Below are 6115 nucleotides of genomic sequence, written 5' to 3' on the forward strand. Positions count from 1 at the left end.
CTGAGGAATTCTGGGAGTTGAAGTCCACAAGTCTTAAAGTTGCCAAGGTTGGAGACCCTTGGTTTAAACCTCCTGGTTAATAATACCGGAAGAATCCCATTCGTTCACTTATGCCAAAAGTCTTATACAGGTTAATTCTCGACTTACGACAGTTCGTTTAGTGACCGTTCAAAGTTACGGCGGCACTGAAAATTGTGGCTTATGACCGTTTTTCACAGCTAACGACCTTTGAAGCATCCCCATGGTCACGTGAAATTCAAAATTCAGCCACTGACTCATATTTATGACGGTTGCTATGTCTCGGGGTCACGTGATCCCCTTCTGAGAAGCAAAGTCAATGGAGAATCCAGATTCACTTAACAACTGCGGCGAGAGAAGCCGTAAAATGGGGCAAAGCTCGGTTAACAAATGTCTCACTTAACAACAGAAACTTTGGGCTAATTTGGGGCCGTACGTCAAGGACTACCTGTATAGTCTTTATCCAGCAATTAATTTTGGGGCCCTTGAGATGTCCTATACCTTGCTGAATTTTGCAACAGAAAGCACTCTGCCTAAGAGTTTGTGTGTATTTGCTTTGCAAAGGGATTTTTCCCTTTTCTATTTTCAAATGAGACCACTTTGGTTTTACATTGACAGATATTGTTTATTTCCATTATTTTATAGACAGAGATAGAGACACTTGGCTGTATTTCTTTTAGAGGTGAATTTTGCCTGTGCTGGTTTTACCATTGAAAATTATCTCACTCGGAAATAAGAAAACATTTTAGGCATTTGCTGTCATTAGACTTCACGCTAGAAAAATTACTATTTCTGTGTGCTTCAACCACATTTTTGGCAAATCACATTTTTTTCAGCTGAATGGATAATCTCTCACTTTATACAGATACATATACTTTTATTATTTTCCACGGAAACGTAAAACCGCTTTCAGTATCAATATTCATGTAGTCTGAAGTGCTACAACTTTTTAAGTTTCTTTAAAAGGAAAACAACCACAACAACCACAACAACCACAACAAAACCAGCCTTTGGATGTTAAAATGTTTGGGACAGAGTATTTTCTGGCACGTTAAAATCTCTTGCCAAAATTAATACATTTACCCTAGTTATTTTTAGATTGTTGTCACAAAGCTTAATGAGGAAGGCTTAATGGAATTGTATAGAGGACTATCTTCGTCAGCAACTATGACCCAAAAAAATCCTTGCCGGTGTTGGAAATTGTTTTGTAGAAAAGAAAAATAAAGTATGAAGGAAAAGAATTCAGCCCCTATTTTTCTGATTACCAGATTTCTTACCGCAGCTAGTCCTTGTTTAGCGACGGTTTGCAATTACAGCGGTGATGAACAACTAACTTGACCCCAAGCCCTTGTGTGTATAACCTTCGCAGGCTTGTAAAGCAAAGGAAAGCTGAAATAAGATCATTGTGTCACTTAGCAACCGCATTGCTTAATGACGGAGTCGCCCTTCCCAGTAGTGCGTTGACATTAGAAGGAATTTCCACTGCTGTGACACTGTTGATTTTAATATTGTAGGAAAATATAACTAAAAATAAATGTTAACGTGCCCCATAAGTAGAGTTGGGGATTTGGGAAAATATCTTCGTTTTCATATCTATAATTCTCTACGTGAAAAATTGGAGAGTGGTGTCTATGGAGATTCTCCAGGTTTATGGTTGTCCCAAAGGTGCTTTTTTTTCAAGAGGCAACTGAACTTACTTGTTTTTCTTTGAAGACATTTCACTTCTCATCCAAGAAGCTTCTTTAGTTCTGGCTGGATGGTGGGGAATGGAAGGATTTAGAGCCGTTGAGGCCACTTCAAAGTTTGCCTGTGCCATCAGGGTCCCCTGAATGAGGGTTGCGGAGAGTGGTAACTTCAAGTTACAATAAATTTAAGGCCCTTTCCATCTCCCCCAGTCAATAAAATGTTTTATAAAAGTCTGCATGATGTTGTAAAATACACCTCGCTGATGTTTTTTTATCATCCCTTAAAAGTTGGAAGAATAACTACAACCTTCTAATAACACAACTTGCCCCATGATTTAAAAGGCCCACCCACAGCCTGTCCATTCTCTGTAATTTTTAATCTTGCATTGGTGGCTCTTCGTGTTATTCTATTTGCTTAAAATGTCTTTACAAATGAAGTACGACAATTTATTGGCGAGGCTTCTGTAAAGAATAAGCTATGCACTCCGAATCCGGGTAAACTCATATTATTGCAACCCTCGGCAAACGGGTCGCCTCTGAGTGGTAAGACAATCTCTCCTGCTGAATAAAGGGATGTTAAGCGTTTAGCGCAAACTTGAAATTTAACATTTTTAAATTTAAAATATATGGCAGGGCTGGAGTTAAACTGACAATCTGGAATAAAAGGCAGCATTATAAACTGATCTTGCTGGCATATGTAAGTTTTAAGTCTCCTTCAAGATGAGCTTGACCGTCTCTGAGTGATAAAAGTTACGGTGTTTCCTTGGCACAAATGCAGAACGATTTGCTGCTGCCAACTCTTGCGACTTTGTTTGGGGAGGGGACTTTCTAGATCAGGGGTCTCCAACCTTGACAACTTTAAGCCTTGGTGGACTTCAACTCCCAGCAAAGCAAAGCTGGCTGGGGAATTCTGGGAGCTGAAGCCCGCCAAGGCTTAAAATTGCCAAGGTTGGAGACCCCTGTTCTAGATTACAGTCCTAAAATTTTCTGGTAAGACTTCCTTTCCAAGTATTAATCAAGCTTGAGTTTCCAAGCTCAAACAAGGTCAGTCAGGTGCTGTTACTGGCAGGAAATCGTTCTAATTCATTAGGTAGGGAATATTTGTATGAATTTCTGACACCTCATGAACGCTGACAAATCACATTTTGATTTTCTTCCCCCCCCCAGCCGAAGCGAGAGCTTATAGGTACTTTTATTGCCTCTTTTGAGTTGTTTATGGAGTTGTCGATATTTTTTCTAAAGGAGAGAGAGTAACTAGTAAACCATGAATCCAAGGGTGGGGGGGAGGGTTGAATCTCAAAAACATCCAAGGTATTTTGAGAAAAGCCAGAGTAAATAAAATTAGCTCTTTCTAGCCATGGGAAGGGAGGGTAGATTTAACATAAGCTACACTGAAGAAGGTGTCCGTGAATTTTCAGACTCAAATTTCCCACGGTCCTAGTGCTACGTCCGGATCGCCTGCCTCCCCTCACCCCCAGTACTTCTGCCTTTACTGCTTGGACAGGTAATCAACTCACCTGCGTTGCCCAGCCACAGAGTGCGCTGACCAAGGGACCATACTGTCAGTCCCCCTGCGCTTGCTACCTCTTGTGTGTATGTCGGTGTGTGTGTGTGGAGCACCCAGCTGGGCTGATGACCTTGAAATCATGTTTCCCGGTAAATAAGCCCGATGTTCTGTCCCCCACCCCGCCATCTCAGTCCGGGAGACACGTGAACTGACTCAATTAGCCAGCAATTTAGTCCACGGCAGCTATCAGCTCTGGCAGCAAACCAGCGATCATCTGCCAAGGTTTTCTTTATCTTCCCTGATGCCGGCGTCACAGAAGCTCATTACTGGAGCAACCAGGAAGTCAGGAACAAACAGCAATCCAGGCCAAATACTCAGTCAAATAGTTCAGCTCAAGTTTTTTCCAGTAAATTTGTTTTGTCCGTCACGAAGTAGTAGAGCAGCCCCTCCTGCTTTTATACCCTTTTGGGTGTGGCTCTGTGACTCAGCACTCTCTAGGCCTGCCCCACCCCTTTTGTTGTTCCCGCCTCTCTTGTCTACGAAACCTGGGATCTAACCAGGACTGATTAACCACAGCTGGGTCTGAAAGCGTTGCCTGGGCGGGGGGAGATACAGGAGACAGAGGCCTCGTCACCTCCTCCACATGGCCTGCCTCTGGCTCCTGAAGCTGAGCCAGAGAGGCCGGCCCTGCGGAGGGGAGCCCTGACGGCCCTTCCCCCTCACTCTGAGTCACTTTCTGGCAGGGGGCTAGGCCCTGGGAGTGGGGGCAGAGCCACAACACTCTAGTGCTTATTGTGTTTGCTTCTAAAAATATAAGACCGGGTCTTACTTTCGAGAAAACACAGTACTTGGCCAGGACTGCAGACAAACTGTTTCTGGACCCAGAAGATCAGTCTTTCAAATGCTCATACATCTCTTTTGGAGAAAGCTTTCTTGCGTTTAGGATTGTCACTGCACTGTCTCTGCGCCTACGCTGCAATTCTTTCTTTCCAATAGTAGCACCTGTCCTGCTGTCTTCGAGCTCCAGAAGAGTAACAATAATATTAATACTTCTGTTTATTTATGCGCCTCTAGCTAAACGTCTTACAAGATAAATGGAACAAATGACAATAACTCACATGCAAATTAATTCAGTGTATAATTATGCCCTCGCTGCCATAAAGTCTTTCCATAAGTGAAAATCTAACGGATATCACATATTCATCTGGGTGCCATAGAATACACATGCAGATAAAAATCAATCAACACAACCCACGTAAAGTACAGATAGTCCTTGATTTACCACAGTTTGTTTAGTGACCGTTCGAACTTACAACGGCACTGAAGAAAGTAAGTTATGACCGTTTTTCACACTTAAAACGCACATGTTCAAAATTCGGATGCTTGGCAACTGGCATGTACTTATGACAGCTGCACTGTCTCCTTGATGCCCTTTTGTGACCTTCTGACAAGCCAAAGTCAAATGGAGAAGCCTGAGGCGTTACTAACTTAACAAACGCAGTGATTCAGTTAACAAATCTGGCAAGAAAAGTCACAGATGTGGGGCAAAACTCCCTCAACGAATGTTTCACTTAGCAACAGAAATCTTGGCCTCCGTTGCAGTCGTAAGTCAAGGACCGTCTGCGCTCTTAAACGTTTTCAATCTCCATTAGCTTTCCAGAAAGGAAGAGAACACACTCCAGGGGGATCGTAATAAGGAAAGCTGGCGAAATACCAGCCGCACTTTTAATACAACAGGACAACAAATAAATATTATCTTTATTCCCCCTTTGAAGTAAGGTTAAGGCAGCCTCTAATCCAGGGGTGTCAAATTCAAGGCCCATGGGCCAGATGCAGCCTGCGATGTGGTTGGATCCGGCCCACAGGGCAGTCCTGGAAAATGTCAGGCGCCAGCCTGCGCTGCTTCAGCCCGGTCGACCCGCGTCGCTTTGGCCCAGTCTACTCAATGCAAAGAGGAAACATGGCAGCAGTTTGGGGAGTGGTGTCAAGCTGGCCACGCCCACCCAGTTGGCCACACCCATCCAGTCGGCCATGCCTGTCCCTCCCCCCCACCCTCTGGAGGTCAACCACAGTCCTGATGTGGTCCTTAATGAAATTGAGTTTGACACCCTTGCTCTAACCAAATGGCCAAAGGCCGATCAATTCTGAGAAACTAGCACCAATGCCCAAAGTGAACAGAATTGACAAATAGCTCCTGGCCCACAGATTTGCTTGGAGAAGTAGGGAATGAAGAAAGTTTTGAGGTTTCACAGGAATAAAATAGGCAGACCGGTGATAAATAGAGACCGACAGACAGATCAGCAGGAGGCAGTAAATGACTGGTTTCATTTTATGTGGGACTCTTCAGATGTAGACAGTCCATCTTATTATCTATATCAATCTAAAGAGAGAGTTGACAGCAGCACCTGGACAGCTCCTAAACCTACTGCATGATCTAAAGCAGTGGTTCTCAACCTTTATAGTGCTGCGACCCCTTTAATACAATTCCCCACGATGTGGCGACCCCAACCGTAAAACTATTTTTGTTCTGAATTTATTGCGCCTGAAGCCGTCTTGGCTAGCGATCTGAACTGCTTGCGATTGCCTTGAGGACGGAGGCATTAAAGCGGAGACTCCTCCCCTATTAAGTTTATGGCGCCTGAAGCCAGATTAGGCTAGCGATTGGGAGTGATTGCAGCTGGCTTGAGAGGGAGACATCAGAGCAAAGATTTCTCTCTTTTTTAATTCATCGCACCTGAAGCCGAATTCGGCTAGCGATTTGAAGAGCCTGCAGCTGGCTTGTGGAGTCAACCATTGGAGCGCGATTCTTTGACTTGCAACTATACTTCCCATATTTCCAATGGTCTTAGGCGACCCCTGGCAAATCGTCATTCGACCCCCAACAGGGTCGCGACCCACAGGTTGA

The sequence above is a fragment of the Ahaetulla prasina genome, chromosome 8 (assembly GCF_028640845.1).
Source record: "Ahaetulla prasina isolate Xishuangbanna chromosome 8, ASM2864084v1, whole genome shotgun sequence".
In the NCBI taxonomy this organism is placed as follows: Eukaryota; Metazoa; Chordata; class Lepidosauria; order Squamata; family Colubridae; genus Ahaetulla; species Ahaetulla prasina.